Raw genomic sequence first — 19999 nt, forward strand, 5'->3', positions numbered from 1 at the left:
GATCAAACTCAGACTATATTTTTTTTTTCCTTGTGTCTAAATCATATTTGTTTTATCTCACTTTGCACCAGTTGCCTCTTTTCCTGTCACTGGCACTACTAGAAGACTCCGGCTCAGACTGCTTACCCCTTCTCATCAGGTGTTTATATAGGCTTTGCTAAGATCCTCTGTCCTGAGACTTCTACAGGCAACAGTCCCAGCTCTCTCAGCATCTTTTCTTATGACAGATGCTGCAGTTCCTTCATCGTCTTTGTCACTCTTTGCTTGACTTACTCCAGTATGTTGATGTCTGTCTTGTACTGGAGAGCCCAGAACTGGTCGCAGCACTCTGGATGATTCTCACAAGAGCTAGCTAGGAAGGAAAGTTCCATCCTTTGACCTGCTAGTGATCTTCCTAAAGCAGCTCATGTTGTTGACCTTATTTACCTGCTGAGGTCCTGCTGAATGGCAGCACAACTCTTAGGTGTATCAACCACTGCTCTCAGTTTTGTGTCATAGGCAATGTTACTGAGTATGCACTCTGTACAGTTGTCCAGGTCATTAATGTAAGGATTAAACATTGTTTTACCTCAGTGTGCCCCTCGTGGACTGACATCTAGTTGAGCTTTATGCCACTGGTCACAACTTTTTGGATGCAGCTGTTTTTTGGATGAAGCCAGTTGTTAGTCCACTTAATTGTCATTTTATGTAGGGCATCTGTTTATGAGGATGTCATGGGAGACAGGATCAAAAACCTTAGGTTAAACAGCATCCACTGCACTGTCTTCATATATTAAGTTAGTTGTGTCATTGTAGAGGGCTGTCAGTCTGGTCAGTCATTTTTTTCTTCATAAATCCATGCTGACTGCTCCCGATTGCCTTCATCAGTTTGGGGTTGCTAAAACTGTTTTGAGGATGCAGTCCTTCAATAACATTTAAGTAAGGGGATGGGGGAAGGACAGGGGTGTTTATTGTAAGTGAACTAAATTAAAGAATATTGATAAAGAAATGTTTATAAATTACTGTTCTTCTAAAGTTTTTACATTGGTAGATTGTTTTGTGCATTGTTTTTTCCTGAAAAAAATTAGAGAAATGTAGAACATTATTTATAAAATAAGATTACGTTGAATCCTCAGATAAAATGTATTAATGAACTTTACCTCATTAGATAATATTTCAAAGTAAATAAAGTAAAAAATATGACTAGAGATGGTGACAGAATTTTCATCCAAGCACAATTCTAATGTAACCTCAGCAGGGAAGAAGGCCATCTGTCCATGTGTTTTTCTGAAAGAATATTCAGGCTTGTTTGGAAAACAACCAGAAAAAACCTGTCCTTGTAGCAGTTGGCAAACCTGTAATATATAATGGAGTAATTTAACAGATTGAAGGGCTTTATGCAATTCAGGATACTAGAATAACAGGGAAGGCAACCGCCTTAGCAGTAAAATTGACTTTATGCCCTGTACTCATCAAATAGTAATAATGGTGATACTTAGTCCTTGGTAGTTCTTTAAATGTTAATGCGTACAGTAAACCCTAAGCTAGGGCAATATCAGCTGCTGCACTTATTGTAAAGTTCTTAGTAAGTATAGACTGAAAAGCCATTTTTTTTTTTTATCTGCATTACTTTGGTACTTTCAGCCCTTCTGTATTTCTTGAAGTGTGTTCTCTTCCTAAAGAAACTGAAAATGATGTGCTTATGTGGTACCTATAGTTAGTATATTGAAACTTGAACTTACAACAAGAATAAATTTGAACTGTAAAATTGATCTGGAGATCTTAATGCTGTTTATCTGAATACAGCAATCTTTTTAAATGCAAGGGGAAGTTTTCCTCATTTGAGAACTTTACCGTCAAGCTATTTATGGTAGTTATATTCAACTTAAAAGCTATAGATTCTCTCACCTTATAGCTTCTTAGAGTATATCCCTAATTTACAAATCCTTGAAGGTGTGCAAGAATGTTACATAGTGCTATTCATATAACTTGTTTGTTCTTTGTAAGGAAGTATGTATTTCGACACTGCTTACGCTTTGTTTTCCTATATTTGAAAATAGTTCTTTTGGAAATCTTGGCCTGTTTTATATTTCAATACATATAATTAATTTTCATAATTTGGGCACATTGGCTTGCCTAAGGGATGCAAGAGAGAAACAAATACAAGTTACTGACTTAAGGCTGTGTGGTCTACGTTATGCTGAAAGCCAAATTAGTTAATTGTTCTGATTTGAAAATCTATGTATATAGCAATTTAACCTTTTTGTTTCCTGCCAAAGAGGCAAGATATTAACTTAATAAATATCATTGGACTCAGACATGTCTCAGACTCCTGAGAGAAATTATTTTCCCTCCGTAATAGCTTTCGGCTCCTAGATTCACTCTTCTTGGATGTCCTTGGTGATACATGCTGTTGTCATAACATGCATAAAGGGAGACTACATTATGTAACATTTAATTTTGGTCTCCAGATTATATAGAGCTTCATAGTTTTATGACAGTACCATGTGTTGTGCTCAGAAGATGAGAGTAAACCAATTTAAAATTAATGCAGTATATTTACTGAGGATAAAAGGAAGCGAAGCTACAATCTGCACTTGTGGTTTCAACTTCAGCACCCTGTAGAGCAAATTCAATTCAGCAATGATATCATAAATGCCAAAATGGTTTTGGGAAGATCCAGGCCTTAAAGGAGATCTTGCAAATAATAAGCTAGGAGCAAATGAAGTGTCTTTAGCTATTTATACCTTAGAGATTTGAGCACCAAGCACAAGTCCTAAAAAACCTCTTAAAAAGGAACAACCCTAGATGAAAAATGGAGAAGACTTTTCAGGGGCTGAAATGTTAAGAAAATGGATTTTTTTGTTGTTGTTGGGTGTTGGATTTTTTTTTTTTATGCTGTTGTTGTTTTTTGGTTTTGGTGGTTTTTTGTCTTTTGTTTTGTTTTTTACTCAGGAACAATCTCACAACTGATTAAGAAAAAAAAATCTGTGGCTTACAAATTAGGAATTCATAACATTTCAATTTGTATGTTCATTGCATAACCCAGAGAGAAGCCAAAGAGGCATTCAAATTATGGTATGTATGATACATTAGCATTGAAGTCCTTTGAAATTATTGTGACATATTGGGCAATAATGACTCGTAAGCTCAGTGATTCAAAAATTAAATGGCGGGACAGCCAGTGTGTATTCAATGTACTCACTAACACAACAGAAGGTAACAGTTTGTTTAGGGATTTTACAGTCTTTCTTTTTTTTTAGAAGTGTGGTAAGAGGATCAGGAAAAAATATTTAAAACAAATTCCTGAACAGATCAACTATAGAGGAAATGACTTCCATTCTTCAGCTGATAAATTGAATTGCCACATAATCTGGTTTTTCTGATAATATTTCATGAGGTAAAAATATCAATTTTGAGTCCCAAATTAGACAATCCTCTGTTGCAGATGTGAAACACGTATATTGTTTCATTTCAGTAGGTATAGAATGAAACAAGTTCTTGAAAGTGAAAACAGATAGGGATCAGGAATTGAAACTTTCAGTATTATTTTTGCATTTTCTTTGTTAGGCAGATCAACTCATCTTACTCTTCTAAAAGACTCTTACACTGGCAATGACATTTGGGTTTTATACGTCCAAAGTTTGCAGCTTTAAAAATGCCTGACAGCTGGCCCTCTGATAAAGTCTGGCTTTGTCTTGAGAAAGAATGCTTGAAAGTGATTTATTGGCCGAAGTATTTTTCTACTAAATTGTGGCAATTAGAATAAATATGAATTGTCATTATGCCATACAATTTTGTCTTAGCCTTTTGAAGACCATGTACAAATGGGTATACAGAACAGCTGAAGCAATGGCAGCTCTAGGGCACTGGTCTGGTTACGATTCTTTACTACTTCTGAGTAGTGAAATGATTTCAATATTTTGGAGACATTTCTGCAAGCCCTGACACTTAGCAAAATGAAAATAATTTTAAACAATTTTAGTACTCCAGGAGAGAAGCAGAGTTCCTTATACTTGACCATTATGTTTTACATGTATCCTAGGTTAGTCAGCATCTGGACAAATGAAAGAGCTTGCTTCAGAGAGGTCCAAACAGGTCCTAGGCACCGTGCCACCTATGGGAATCATAAGAGCTTAAAACACTGCCAGAATAGATGGACACCTTTATGTGTCTTTGTTGGAATGATTCTTAAAGGCAGCATAGATCTGACCAAAAGGGCTATGGGAGAAGTTGCCAGGTACTCTGGGATTTGTCTTAATTTCCTTCAAGTACATACATCTGCGTCTTCAGTCTTGTCCACCCTGTCCTTTTTCTTAAATGCAGGATGGCTGTAGTCATAAACACAAATACATGTTCTCTGAACATTCTAAAATGAATGCCCAAAAGTTCTAAATGAGCTAAAATATATGGTAATTTGTTAATTTGCTGAAGTGTCAGTTATTCAGTGAGTTAATATTTGGTTGCGGTTTTAACTGTTTCACCATTTAAAATAGGTATGAATCCAAGTTTCTCACCCAAATCACGGTTTCACAGATTGGTTCTAATGCCACACCAGTATTCCCTGCTGATTTTTATTTATTCTTATTCAAAACAAACCTGTTTCTTTTTTTTAATCTCAATAATAAACTAAAAATGATACTGCTACGTTTTTAGTTAATTTAAGGTTTTCAGGCAATAAAAGATGTCAAACACATATTTGTATTGAAAATCCCAGTCTTTTCCAAAAAACCTGTTGCTGATTTTGGTATATAAGAGGAGCCACACAGATCTGAAACTCAGCTCAACTGGGCAAGTTCATTGTCAGAAGTGGCAGAGCAGTAGGCTTTGGTTTTTTTTATGCTATGGTGATAAAATGGAAAAGATTGTTTAGAAAATACTGCTGGTTTTTCTGTTCCGCTGTACTCTGTTCCTGAAAGTTCAGAATATTCAGACTCTACCATCTATCTTGTATTTAGAGTTTTCTATCAGAAATAATTCTTCATGTTAGGTAGCAGTAAAGGGTAGATAATACAGATAGATAGATCATTGCTGCATACAGATACTGAAAAGATATATTGTAGTAAGCAGAGACCATCAGAAATATCTTGTATAGCAATCCCTGTATGCACACAAGACTGCTGTACCAGAATCAGCGTAAAGAAACCTATGTCATCTCTGCAATTGTTCTTAGCTAGTTACACCCATCAGAATTGTGGTATAATACTTGAGCACAAAATAACTTCTGGTTAGTGAAATATTCTGAGATTTTTTTCAGTCAGCCACTGACGGACTGATGTGTGTGTCTGTATTGCTAACATCAGCAAAGCAAAGCCAGTGTTTTTTCTTCCACTTTTTGGGGATGATAAATTATGTTGTGATCTAACCTATGTCAAGGAACTGAACAAAAGACTTAAGAAAAGATTTTAAGTTATTAGTAAATCTATTGCTTGGTGGCTGCACTTCTCATTCAAGCAATCTAAAATTTAAAATTAGATTATGCTTCATGAATTCATTGTCATTACCACCGCTATATGAATTAATTACATTTCCTCAAAACACATGACATTGTGCAGAACTTGATTTTACTTTCAAATTATTTGAAATGTTCCATTGTATTTTAATTCTGCTACCACACATGAAGAAATTTTACCCCAAATTCAACCAGTCCTCTGGCTTACAACTTTAGAGGAGCCTCCAGATATTAGGAATCACCAGTAATATGGTAGACTTTAATGACTCAAAATAAATCTGTATTAACAAAAGAGTGCTGGTAGATGTATTATGCAATACATTACTGAGAAAAAGATATGAGACTTTAAAAGACAGAGCTACTACAGCTTTAAAAGGAGACTGTGGCATTTATGGAATCTTCTTACGAAGTTAGAGCAAAAGCTAAAACAGTTGACACAAGACAGTTGTGCAGAAGGTAAACTGCCTACATGGGTTAGATTTCAATCCTCTTCTCCTGTGGAAATAATCTCAGATTAATCCTCTTGCATTAATATCTAATAAAGTTTGTGTTAGATCCTGGCAACTCTGGGAGTGAATTCTTTGGAGTTACAGCTAGTTACAACCTGGGAAATATATTTGTGTTGTGGATAGCATTTGAGATTTCATACTCTGTTCTGTCTCACTTGCAGTGAACTTCATCTGGAGCATGACTTTGGTTTTTCACTTCTTTACCCTTACTTTATGATAACATTTCCTAAGTCTTGATGCTGAGGTGACAGTAGAGGACTTTTTGATTATAATGCTGAACGAACTAGTGAAAATCACCTTAGACAATGCATTTTTTTTTTTTTTTGGCTAAGCAGAAGGAAACTTCCATGACCATGAAGAATACATCTTGACAATTAAGTCTCTTAGAACTCCATCCACCTAGTGGCAGTTGTAGCTTAGTCACCCAGAAGAATGATTAATAGGGCAAAAATGGACAGAGTGTTTTATGCATTTAGCCTTATTTAGAAGAACCCCTGTGCAAAAGGTGCCAAGTTGCATAAATCATATGCTTTCTTTAGAGTCAAAGTGGGAAGAAATTTCCTGGGAGTCTGGAACAAATTTGTGAACCTGCCCTTGAAATGTGCAGTGCAACCTTGAAACTCAGTTTGTCAGGAGAAAAATGTGATAAAGAAATGAATTGTAGGACTTGGTGTGTTCCACAGGTCTTGGATTTTGGTCTTCTCCATTCTTGACTTCACACTGGAAAAGCCAGATGAACTAATTGCATCTGTCCCTCCTTGCTCACTCTTCAGCAGCAGGAAAACCAGATACCCAGGCCAGGGAAGAACTGGCAGCTTTTAATGATTCCTTGGAAAGGAGGCAGGGTTTATCAATCATGGAATCATAGAATAGTTAGGGTTGGAAATAACCTCAAGATCATCTAGTTCCAACTCCCCTGCCATGGGCAGGGACACCTCACACTAGACCGTGTCACCCAAGGCTCTGTCCAACCTGGCCTTGAACACCACCAGGGGTGGAGCACTCACAACCTCCCTGGGCAACCCATTCCAGTGCCTCACCATCCTAACAGGAAAGAACTTCTTCCTATATCATATATCTATCTATATATATCCATTGTAAACCTCCCCTGTTTAAGTTTTAACCCATTACTCCTTGTCCTGTCCCTACAGTCCCTAATGAAGAGTCCCTCCCTAGCATCCCTATAAGCCCCCTTCAGATACTGGAAGGCTGCTATGAGGTCTCCACGTCGCCTTCTCTTCTCCAGGCTGAACAGCCCCAATTTTCTCAGCCTATCTTCATATGGGAGGTGCTCCAGTCCCCTGATCATCCTCGTGGCCCTCCTCTGGACTTGTTCCAGCAGTTCCATGTCCTTTTTATGTTGAGGACACCAGAACTGCACACAATACTTCTGGTGAGGTCTCACAAGAGCAGAGCAGAGGGGCAGGATCACCTCCTTCAACCTGTTGGTCACGCTCCTTTTGATGCAGCCCAGGATACAGTTGGCTTTCTGGGCTACGAGCACACACTGCTGGCTCATGTTCATTTTCTCATTGACCAACACCCCCAAGTCCTTCTCTGCAGGGCTGCTCTGAATCTCTTCTTTGCCCAGTCTGTAGCTGTGTCTGGGATTGCTCCAACCCAGGTTTAGGACCTTGCACTTGTCATGATTAAGCTTCATGAGGTTGGCATCAGCCCACCTTACAAGTGTGTCAAGGTCCCTCTGGATGGCATTCCTTCCCTCCAGCATATCAACCGGACCACACAGCTTGGTGTCATCGGCAAACTTGCTGAGGGCGCACTCAATCCCACTGTCTGAGGCCTGCCATATAAATTAGCTGCCTTATTCTATGCACATGACGTAAAAAGTTTTCCTACTTCCAAAGGGGTGCTGAGACATGGCAAGATTAAAAGGTGTAGCTCTGTCCCTGACTGTTCAGAAATTAGGTGGTGCATTTTAAAGGAGCATCATATCAAAGCAACTGGAGATAGAATTATGTGGGAGACCTTTTTTTTACTTTTTTTTTTTTTTTTTTTTTTTTACTGAGTATTCTATTTGGGGAACCTTTTGTTGGCAGGATGATGTTTTGAAAATACAGCTTTCCTGGCTTTGTAATGAGATATTCATCATCTTTTATCAATATAGCATATAAAAAGAAATAAAGATAATGAAATTGAATATCTCCTTCTTGATTTTGTGTCAAAATGAAACTAGTATGGAACTCTGTCTCATATCACATGGGTTTTGACAATCTTCATTTGACTAGTGTTCTTGTACTTCTACTGCTATAATGCACTTTGTGTAATTTCTGAAATGTGAAAATATGGATGATAATGTGGGTTATGGTTATGTTTTCACTTTCCTTTTGCATTCTCCCTTAAAATATTTGTCTGATTTTTTTTTTTTTTTTTTTTTTTCACAAGAAGCTACATGAATGCTTACTCAGGGTAGAACTGCTCCGAGCTAGAATTCTTCTTTTTCCCTCAGGATGTTCAACACTTCAGAAGTGCTGACCTAGAAAGAGCACACTGTTAAAATAGTTTTATGATAGACCCTCAAAAGAGATGCTGATAGATGACTAGCATTCACAGCCTTTGGCTGATGTAGGAGTATTCACTGATGGCCATGAAGGAAACAAATAATATGAAATTCAAGCACAGGATATTGGGAAATGAAATTATGTTTTGTTATGGCTTTTTTAAATTGTGTTGGTTGAAAAAAAGAAAATCCACTAGCTAATATTAGCAAGACGAATCAAAGCTAATTCTGGTATGGTTTTCCTATGTCTGATGCATAGTTCTACTTTTTTTTTAGTAGTAGTATTATTTGTTTTAATTATAGATAGGTGAAAGCATTGTACTTCATAATTGTCTGCAGAGTTACTAAAGTCATGAATAAGAGATAGGAAGGGAAGGTATTTTTTTCAATATATCGCTGTCATATTGGAGTAGATTTATTGCCAGACTACCAGAGGAAAGAAAATAATTTTTAAGATGTATGTATGATTATGTGTGTTTTCATTCAAAGGTCTCCTGATGCAAGGTGATCCATCCATTATATATATATCATCTATGTAGAGAATGATATCTTCCATTACTCACTTGAAATGTTATCACCCTGGGTAAGAGATTAATAAATTCAAAATATAATATAAATATAACATTTTCAGAGAATTAAATGGAACAATTCAGATTTTCTTATGTAAAGGTTATAGGCTAGCAGAAATACAGCTAAAATTAACTGAAATTTGGTTTTAGGTTGACATTTAAGAAGATAATATGTACTTGTGTTCTTGAAATAATACACTTATCCTTCTTCCCCTATCCCCATGGCACTGACATAGCACAACAGCAGAGACGATTAAAAGAAAAAAAGAGAAATACTATACTTGTGTCAGTTAACTAGGATTCTCTTTAAAGTGTTAAACATTGCAAACATGGCAAAACATGTTGAAAGAGTTGTTCCAAATAGATGTTTTGTAATTTTTTTTTACATGAAAGAGTATTTAACTGTGGAGTTAGAATCAGTTACTAGAAACTTAACTTTAAATGGCTTTCCACTTTATTGCCTGGCAATCTCACGTACCCTGGGTGTTAACCATCTGCATAAGCCCCATAGCAAAATGGATAAAGTAAAAATAAAAGAAATGTGCTCTTCAGGGGAGGAATTATCACACAACCAGTTACCAATTAAGAGGCAGTTACAAACATATTTGAGCCCAACAAAACTCAAGACTGAGTTTGAGCTATGGGACAGTTTGCCTTTCAAAGATTGTGTTGCAGTTTCGACAGCCCAAAAGTATTTGCAGTTCACTAGTTAAAATTTATATTTGCACAAAATTGTATTTTATAGGGTCTATAAGGACTTAACTATAAGTGTCACTCCAGTATAAAGCCACAGAATTATCAGTGTCTTAAATTAATGTTGTATGTTGTTACCTGAAAGGAAACATTTTCATCAATTCTTGCTGGTCTCTGCTACTTTGAATACTTGTTATCTGAAGTCGGTTTAAATCCTTAATGAATGTGACAAAAGCACAGTCACATTATGAACAAAGAAAGGTTCTGATCTAGTTTCTCCCATTTTGCAATACATCATTTGGACAGAAAAGATGTAAATATTGGAAGACTTACTGCGTGGTTTTATGTTAGATTCTTTGGCAGAGAAGTATTTCTCTATTCTCAGACATAGCTTAAAAAGTCTGTTCTTTGCTATTCCCAGTTGGTATCCTTACCCTCTAGTGCAGGACTTCCCTTTCACTTCTATAAGTTCAGTGGTTTTAGTCAAGCTGTGTTTTAGAAAACAATGAAATTATTCAAGGGAAAAAAATTAACTCTATCTTTTTTATTATTTTTTTTTCTTCGGTATGCCAGATAATTTGAGTGATGGAATGAAGGTTTGAGATGAAACCAATGTAAGCTTTCTCTTTGCAGAGAAGGAAAAGATAATGCAAAACTGCATCCTGAGGGAAGATAAACAAATATTCCTTTTGTTGTTGTTATCTTGGCTTGGACAAGCCGAAAATGTAGTCTTACATCATTGAAAACAGTGCAGAGTTATTCAGTATATGGGTTTTATTTCAGTTCCAAGTTCTGCAGCTGAATAAAAACCAACCAAACAAGCAAGCAAACAAGCAAAAAAAAAAAAACCCTCTAACACATTTTCAGTATTTTTTTATGTTTAAAATTACCTTTAAGCTTCTAAGAACTACTTCAGTCTGTATTATTATCTCTATAGCACCTTTGCTTTATTATATTTTGTCTTTAAAATTCTTTAGACTAGTCATTGCCAGCAGTATTCTCTGTTAAAAAGTCACTGAACCATTTCCCTACACCAAATATTCTGCGAAAGTCCTCTTTTCCCAAGAGGAAAGATGTTGTCTGAGGAGATTTGGTCTAATTAGGTCTGAGAATGTAGATCAGCTGATATATTTGTTTGTTTGTTTAGTGTTAGAAGCAGCTTAACAAAATTAAAACTGAATATATGACAAACGAGCAAATTATTTTCATTGCCTTTTAGAATCACATGGGAAGATACATTGATTTAATTACAATACCAAGCATAGGAATTTTATTAATTCTAATACTTATTAAAATGTGAATCAACACACTGAACAATAGTATTGCTCAGTTCAATATCAGCTAAGTTCTCATGACAAATTTTCTTGATTTTATTTTAATTGTAGGATTGAGTTTAAGGATAAAATGTTTAAAGTAACACCGGTTTTTAATGAGTGTAAAGCTCCAGAATCCTGAAAGAGCTGACAAGATTCAAGGAAGAAAGAAGTTATTTTAGGATCCTGAAAAACTTTTGTGAAGAAGTCCACTGTTAAATATTATATTTATTATAATGTTGCATATACAGATTTTAGAGTATATTTGGACAACTTTGGCATAATTTTCATATACTCAAACACTTTGCAGTTTTAAACAAAGGCTTTATTCTTTTAGAGTAAGTGTTCTCTGAGAAGCACGAACCAAGTCAAAATTTTGTTAATTAACTTTGCTCAAAATCCAGACCTTAAAACAAACCAGATTTTTTTTTCACTGTCCTCTGGGGTGAGTGTGGGAAAAAAAAAAACCCACATTAAAGTCTAATGTTTCACTGCAAACAGCTAAGGTGCACTGGAAATATTTTACAGAGATTCCATTAAGGTTTTAGGAGAATATTAATAAGATTATAATGGAAAATTGAATATAATTGTACTGACAATTACTGTAATATTCCAATAAAATTACCTGGAACTGTTTGAGCATCCCTTTATGTTTAGGAGAGTTTGACATTTCAGGAGCACAGCATAAACTACATAGTAAAGCAGCCATTATGGCACAAAAGAAAAAAAAAATAGTCTTTAGAACTTAACTGATTAATTCTTCAGATTGCACAAGTGATCTAGGTCCATGGCATTTCTCATGCTGTTTTAATCTAAATGTCATCTGTGAAAAACTACAGTCACGGAACTGTATTTGTTGTAGTCTCTGTCAGTTGAGGGAAGTTTTCTCTAATATTTTAATATCTGCAGTGGAAGAGTATTTGTTATGGAACCGTTAGCCAGTTGCTGAAACAGAAATAAATTCTGAATAGCTAGAGAGTAGAAAAGAAAATTGTCAATTATGTCCTTTGGAAAAGATCTGTGATATTAAAGGGTGACAATTATCTACAACTGCAAAGTTGACACTAGTGCTGTTCCTACTGGAAAATAATATGCTTCCCTGAAGGGGCATGTGCTGTCTCTTTCTGTGATCCATAATCAAATGTACAGAATTTTATTTCCTTAATTCTGACCTTCAGAACAGATCTGGTGGCTTGTTTTAGTCTGTGATTGGCAAGTCTCCAAGCAAATTTTCTAACAGAAAGGCAGTTTATTGAATCACGAAGTCCTACAATAAAGGTGGGGATGAATACCTCCTTTCTAGAGATGACAAATTTTAGAGGAACATGGAACAAATTCTGAACTCAGATATTGGCCAAGTTTGTGTCATATTAATGGCAAAGCTCCTTATTAAATATTTTGCAAGGTTAAAGAATGTTCAACAGCAAAATGTGAGGTGGTAGCTTTTAAAGGTCACTTTCTAGCTGTTGGAATTCAAGATGAATGCATGATGTGTAGGGGATGTTTGTAGTTTTAATCTTGAAATACTCTCTTCTACCTGTTTTGTTTGGAATAGTGTAGAAGGTTTTATTGATTTTTCATAACTTATGGTGATAAAAGGTATATACTTTATTAAAAAATAATAATTCAGATTAAGATCTTGTAATGGTTCTGCCTGAAGAACTGGAAAGCAAGGGTATTCTGTCTTACTGATTAACTGTTCATATACCTATTCAAAAATTGAGGAGACTGTACCAGCCAAATAGGTGTAAGGCATCTTAATTCCTTGTTATGTGAGCGGTCTTTGTTAATAAGCAATTTTGTTGTTTCACAGTGTAAGATAACCACACTCTCCTCCCTCAAGTGGGAAGAACAGTTACCAGGAGATGTTGTTCCCCTTGGAAAAATTCAGAACAGCCCTTGTAATAGAATCAGGAATAGTGTGTAACAGAGAGAGATGGAGGAAGAAGAGATTTACAGGTGCAATATCACCTAGGCAAGTGTAATGATTAGGAAGAGAAACGTATAAGAAACAGTGAGACTGATCCTTTCTTACGAGAGAAATACTTTGGGTCCTGAAAAGAAGACTGGGACTGACTGCAGAGAATATGGAAAGTTGTAACTCATGCTTCCATAATTAGAAGAGGTAAAAATTAGCTTCTTCTCTCTTAAAGCCAGAGTATGTGGAAAGTTACCTGACTTTTCTAGCTGTATAGCCAAAAGTAAATTTTCTCAGTAGCATCACAAATGTTACATGCATGAAAGGAATGCTGCAAAGACATTTTTAGGCTGAATGCCTGTGCTTAGCGGCTGATAAAATACATGCTGAGACTTTTGCGATAAGTGTTGAAGTCCTCAGCCCTGGGCTATCATGATCAAGATGTTTTATGAAAATTTAAAGTATACTCTTCATAATCAGTGGATTATCTGTAATTCCTGTAATTGCCATTCTTACTCTGATTCCTTTTGGTGCCTTGATCAAAGCCTCATTATACCTCATGCTAAACATCCATGGAGTTAATAGTGCTTGCATCAAGCAAGTGCAATAGTGAAGCCTGAAATTGATATAATAAGCAACGGGTGCAAGCAGGGGGAGGCTCTGTAAAATAATAATAAAGTAATAATAACCCTTCTTTTCAGTAGGGTGTTTCAGAGTTCATTTGAGCTTATGTGTGCTTCTGATTATTTCATACAGGAACAGCAAGAGAGAACTAGTAATGCAGAAAGCATTGCCAAGGTAATTAGGATCTTCTTGAAGGAAGGCTTATCAGGAAATATCAACATTGTAGAAACTAAGCTAGCTACATTTTCTACATTTGTCCTAATTAAAATTTTCTGGGGGCTTTTCAGCTCAGTAATAGACAATTTCACTTGCTGTGTCACAAGCTTAATGACTAAGGAGTAAGCTTTGAGTGTTTAACAAGCTTCCTGCAAGTACATTTATACTGTTTTATTTTTAGTTGAGATGTTTGTATCTAAGTCCATTTGAAAAAATGTTTGATGCTTAAATTAATTCCACAAAAGTCACATCTTTTGTCTGTTATTTAAAGATCTACTTTTGCTTTATCACTGCGTGTTTCTATGCATGGCTGAATTCTGCCTTAATAAAAATTTCATGGTGCATTATACAAGGAAGTAAAACGAAGACGTTATTTCTATCTGGAGGTTATAGCCATGATCCCTGTGCAGCTTTACCTATTCATGTAGCTCTCCAGAGTGCTGTGTTTGTGTCTTGTTGGCTACACCTCTGTCACTTTGGTAGGTATAACCATGTTTGGGTTCCGATTTTCTGTGTCATGAACGTGGATGATACCTGTGATTGCCTTTAGCATATAGAAAATCTGACATGGAAACAGAGCATAGATTGAGAACTGGCCTTTGATGAACAAGAAATATCTAACAAGTATGTTTCTTGAAACCTCGTCTATACCCACAAGTACGATATTTCTTGCAGTATCAGCTAGAATGTATTTTTATTTCTTTTTCAAACTATTTGCTTGGGCTTTATTTACCTGTATTCCAAAGCTTTTCATTTCTTATGTGAGTCAGTTAAGTGAGATTTATTTCCCTTCTTGATTTGCAAGAATATTTTGTAACTCACTGAAAATATGGCTCTACATCAATATTTATGTTATTTTCACCTAATCATTTTTGACATTAAGTCAAATCTGCTACTCATTTTACTAGTGTTATGTAAAAATGTTGAGTATTTTTTTCTCCTGCTTGTATTGATGATAATTATCACAGAATATTATATGTAAATTACGTTACATAAAAATCAGGCTTGCCATGGACAAATGAAAAGCATTGACTTAACTACTTTTCCAAACCTCCATAATATGTAAAACTGGTGTGGAAAAAAAATACTGATTTTCAATAATATTGGTCAAACTTTAAGATATCTGGAATGTTTCCTTGAAGCGGAAATCCAAAGTTTATTGTGATTGCTCAGTCAGCTTCCTGATTCTAAATGTAATTCAGTTGTGACTCTCAGATTAGAAAGGACAATTGGTCAGGAACAAAGAACACTAAATTAAAATATATTTTGGGAATGCAGGAATATGGAAAATAGGTAAAGTATCAAATTTAATTAGATTTCTATGTTTATTAAATCTTCTCATCTTAGAATTGTCCAGAAATAACTTCAACTATAAATTATTCACTTCTCCCTATATGAAGTACCCCTATGTTGAGGACCCTACTGTCCTGACACCTTGGGAAGATTCTTGGAAATGGAAGTATTCTTGGAAATAGTATTTTGGGAATATTTTTCTTTAATTTGTATTTGACAGTCCCAAGCTCTTACAAGCTTCCGACAGTTTTACCAGAGAGTTCAGTCTTTTCAGGTACTCAGCAATTGTTGGCATATGAAGGTCTTTTTTTTCCAAATCTTTACTTATTCAAGTTCCATCATGTTTGTTTAGTGCTAATTATAAAGTTAATGATAGAAAGTTTGGCCCTGAGACTGCCAGCCTTATGGATGTGAGGGGTTTTTTTAGTCCCTGGAGCTTTGCAAATACATGGTCATTCTGAGTCACTAGTTTGTCAACAGATCCCTGTAAGCAGATGTTCTGCCATAACTATACTAGTTGCCCATATTCCCTACTTACTGTATTTCTTTTTACATCTGTGTGACACTGTGTAGAGGTCCAGAAACCTGATGTTGTGCACAGGAATCATAAGAGATCTAGTGCTTTCACTATAAACTATGGTATATATATTGTTACTATTTGTAAGAGTGTCGAAGTGGGTGGTAGTATCATAATTGTGTTCTGAGCATAAGTCTAAGATTATATTTAATTATACAATGTAACATCTTACCTAGAGTAAGCTAATGTTGTATTAAACTAACTGGAATTAAATTGCTCCATTTAAGCTCTTTTAATTTAAAGGGCACATTTTAGAAATACTCTTCAAAACTGAGCTAATTAGCTGGGATTGCATGTTTAAGTAGTGTACAAAAAAAATCATGAAATTTGTCCAAAATATGTTAAAAAATAATTGAACCATTTATAAAAAACTAGAGTTTTGCTATGATTGCTCATGCAGAATATTTTATAGTCAAATTACTTTATAAAGCAATTTATCAGTCTTTCATATGCTTACAGTAAGGTGCTCATCTAATTCTAAAAATAAAATTGATCGTTAGTACTGCACTGTGATCCTTACTCAGAAAAAAACTAAGCCCTAAAACCAACCAAAAAATCCACAACCTTTTTTCCCCTCAAAAAAATTCCATTGTATTTATAATTTGTATTTATAATTGTATTCACATTCAAGAAAGGTTTTTAAAAATGTCTCTGAAATTCTTTGGCTTATTTTTCCTTTCATGAATCCCAGCTGCAAACCTGCTTCAGATAAAATGTGACTATAGAATCATAGAATAGTTAGGTTTGGAAGGGACCTTAAGATCATGAAGTTCCAACCCTCCTGCCATGGGCACACCTCCCACTAAAACACGTCACCCAAGGCTGTGTCCAGCCTGGCTTTGAACACTGACAGGGATGGAGCATTCCCAACTTCCCTGGGCAACCCATTCCAGTGCCTCACCACCCTTACAGTAAAGAACTTCTTCCTTATATCCAATCTAAACATCCCCTGTTTAAGTTTTAATCTGTTACCCCTTGTCCTACCGCTACAGTCCCTAACAAATAGTCCCTCCCCATCATCCTTATAGGCCCCCTTCAGATACTGGAAGGCTGCTATAAGGTCTAAACATACTATAGTAACATCATGTTCATCTGGTTTATCTTTAATACACTACTGAAAATCCTGAAGTTGTAATATTTTGGGGCTTGTAACATGAGTCATCTCATAGAGTTTAATGAGCTTCTGCTAGCATTTTTGGGTGCTCATATCTGTCAGGGCTGGCTGCACCCTAAGGGGTAAGGAGAGATCAACCAAAACAACCCTGCCAGGAGGGGTTCAAGTGGAGCTGAACTGAAATGGGACCCCCCCAGTGGTGGGGGAAGCACCAGGGAGGTTGGGCAGGGCCAGTAAGGGCTGATGGTGCCCTCATGGCTCTAAGAGTAGTATACTTTCATTGCTAGTATTTTGTTATTATTAAAGGCTCTATATACTTGTAAGAAAGAATGTTCTTACGATGTTGATTTTTGTTATATACGGTATAATATTTGAAATGGTATCACAAATTATTTACTACCTCTTTTCTGAAGACCACATTTACATAGCAATGTAGGAATAGAAAGTTCAAGTGGTCTGTTAATGAGAAGGTGTGTATATATAGTCTACTGTGCTTCATATAAGATCACATCTTTTTTTTTTAAGAAATAATTAACGAATTAGTAACATCAAAGATATTTCTGTGTCAATATGTCATGCATCAGATATAAAGACTTTTACTTCAGTACAGAATTTAAATTAGGAGAAATTATATTTGAAGTGAAAACTTCTTAATCTATTACATATGACTCATTAAGGATGGGGAAAAACCACAGAAAGTAGCGTCCCTCAAATAAAGTCTTTTGCCACAGATGATTTCTTTTGAAAGTTTTAGCTTTTAGAAAATAGACCTTTTCAAGACATTGTTCAGAATTTTATGTTGCAGAGCTGAAAAATGTTCCCTATTAAGATGAGCTCAGAAATCATTTCCAGAAAAAAAAATAATATAATTTCACTATCTGGAATCCTTTGCTCTTTTGGGGTGTTTGCATGTGTTTGCAAAGCAAGCTTTGCATTGTCCTGTAAATGGGCAATATAGCTGAAGAAAAGAAGCTGTCCACTAAGGATCTAGCTGCCATTGGTGTGTGTGAAGAATAATCACAAAATCTTCACATAAACAATATGACTTGTTCCACATTTTTCACTGGCTTTGCAGCAGACATTAAACTTTTCCTGAAAATGCTTAACAAATATGGGTAATCTCAGAGCAAATTTATATAGCACACTAACTGCTGTGCTTAATTCATCACACGTTCTTGCAGTTCAAGTTAGAATTACAAAGAGTGGGAAAGAAGCCATGGTTGTGTGTATGCTAATGCAAAATGAGGAAACAGGAACAATATCTGAATTTCCATGATAGAGAGGGGGAGGAAAGAAGTCAGCTTTCCAGTTACAGTTGGATTTTAGGGATTACTTTGCTCCAAGACCAAATACTCATAATCTGAAAGTGGTCTAAGTTTTCTGTACTTCAGGAGCCTCGCTGTTCAAGTGTCCCGTACCACAAGTTCAGGCAGCAAGAACAGCTTCTGAACTCACAGGACTGGGGCCACAAGAATGCCATGGCATTTTCCAGGGATAGTAAAGTTGGGATGGGCAGGATAGATCTGCCTTTTTAGTTCTTTTTCTCATGCATTCAAGTTAACTCTGCACCAAGAAATGATAATAGGTGGTGAAGAACCTCTTCAGGGATGTTCGTTGGAGTTGCTCATGCTAATGTTAACACTGCATGTATACAATTATATTCTAAATATGAAGCATGTCTGTTCCTGATACTGATAATGCTGAGCTACAGAAATACATGGAACTCACTTTATAGCACTACATTATCTTATTACAATGTAAAGGAAAAACAGCACTACATTACTTTATTACGTGTAATGGGAAAATGGTCTTTATGCTCACCTCTAAATGGAAGACCTGATATACAGCGGTATAATGCCAGCAACAGCAGTAAGAGATCTTTGCCCATTTTTTAACGTGTGGCTTTTTGTCAGGTATAACCTAAAGTCTTTTTTGTTAAGTATATATGCAGAAATTATCCTAACTAATTGTCCTGGTTTCAGCTGGAACAGAGTGGTACTTAGTACTAGCTGGGTTTAAACCACAACACTAATATACCAATCTGGGTTTTTTTTATACTTTATCAGCTATTAGGTGATGTCAGCCTAGAAAATTATATCAAGAAAATAACTATGCTTGTTCCTAGGCTTGTATGACTTCAGAACAAATGTTACTTATTTACAAATACTTCCAGTATTTGAAGAGCTTAATAATCCCCCTTTTTTTCCCCCAGGAAAACAGTGTGATGACACACTTCTATCTCCCTTCTGACATCTTTATATCAAGTACTTTGTGGATTATCAAGTCTATTAAATTGCATGCTGAAGTTTACATCAGAAAGAGTAGCAGATCTGGTGATCCAGAGAGAAAATTATCCAACGTTTTTAAACCACAGATATATTTGTGTTCATATGACTGTTTATCTCAGTTTTATACTCATCTTACAGATCTTTAATTACTCTGATTTTAGCTAAGTATCCTCTGAGTTACTAGCTTGTCTGAGCAGACTACCTCTGAATATCTTGAACCTGTCCTTAGGCACTTCCTGTGGAAAACAGAAGTGCAGGTAAACAGCGTAGATAAAATGCTGGGCTGCTTAAATTGATAGAGTTCTGCCACTGGGTTTTCTTTCTTCCAGAATTTAAGATTTCAGCTTTATATCTGACATCCAGAAACTAAGGGATATAGATTTAAGTTCTTAACTTCTTCATCCCTCTTTTTGTCTTTGAATAAGACAAAGAAAGGAGAAGAAAGAAGGCTTGGCTTGCCTAATTTTTCATTATCCCATACCTGAGAATTTGATATCCAATGTCTTTATTTACAATTAGAACCTGAGCACAAGAAACCTGAAAGGCAGATTTTAGCCTGAGAATCTTATTATTTTCCTAAGGTGAAAGGAAAGAAACCTTCAGATTAGACCATGGATAATGCTTGGAAGTGTAAATTGCCAAACAGCTGAGCTGGCAAAAACAAGCATAGGAGTACGCTCCCTTGCTAAGAGTGAGATTATTCTGAGAAGACTCTTAGCAGAATACTGACTAAGCAAAAGTGAAAAGGGCTCCTTAAAAATATATTTTGGCCATGCAGCTGTCTTATCAGGACAACCTTCCTTCCCAGAGCAGCAGTTGCCCGGAATAATGATCTTCAAAGCACCATAAGGAAAGTAAAAATCAAATCAGGTGTTGAGAAAAAGGTCCTTAACAGCTGCTTTTGTTGCCAGAAGCTCCCTTGATTGCATCACATGT

At 35.8% G+C, this 19999-nt stretch overlaps 1 protein-coding gene across 3 annotated transcripts in view; it reads left to right on the forward strand.

The window, feature by feature from the left end:
- Window positions 1–19999, forward strand: part of SGCZ (sarcoglycan zeta) — a 321303-nt gene that overhangs the window by 225914 nt on the left and 75390 nt on the right. The window lies entirely within an intron of this gene.

This window comes from Lathamus discolor, chromosome 1, assembly GCF_037157495.1.
Source record: "Lathamus discolor isolate bLatDis1 chromosome 1, bLatDis1.hap1, whole genome shotgun sequence".
Classification (NCBI taxonomy): domain Eukaryota; kingdom Metazoa; phylum Chordata; class Aves; order Psittaciformes; family Psittacidae; genus Lathamus; species Lathamus discolor.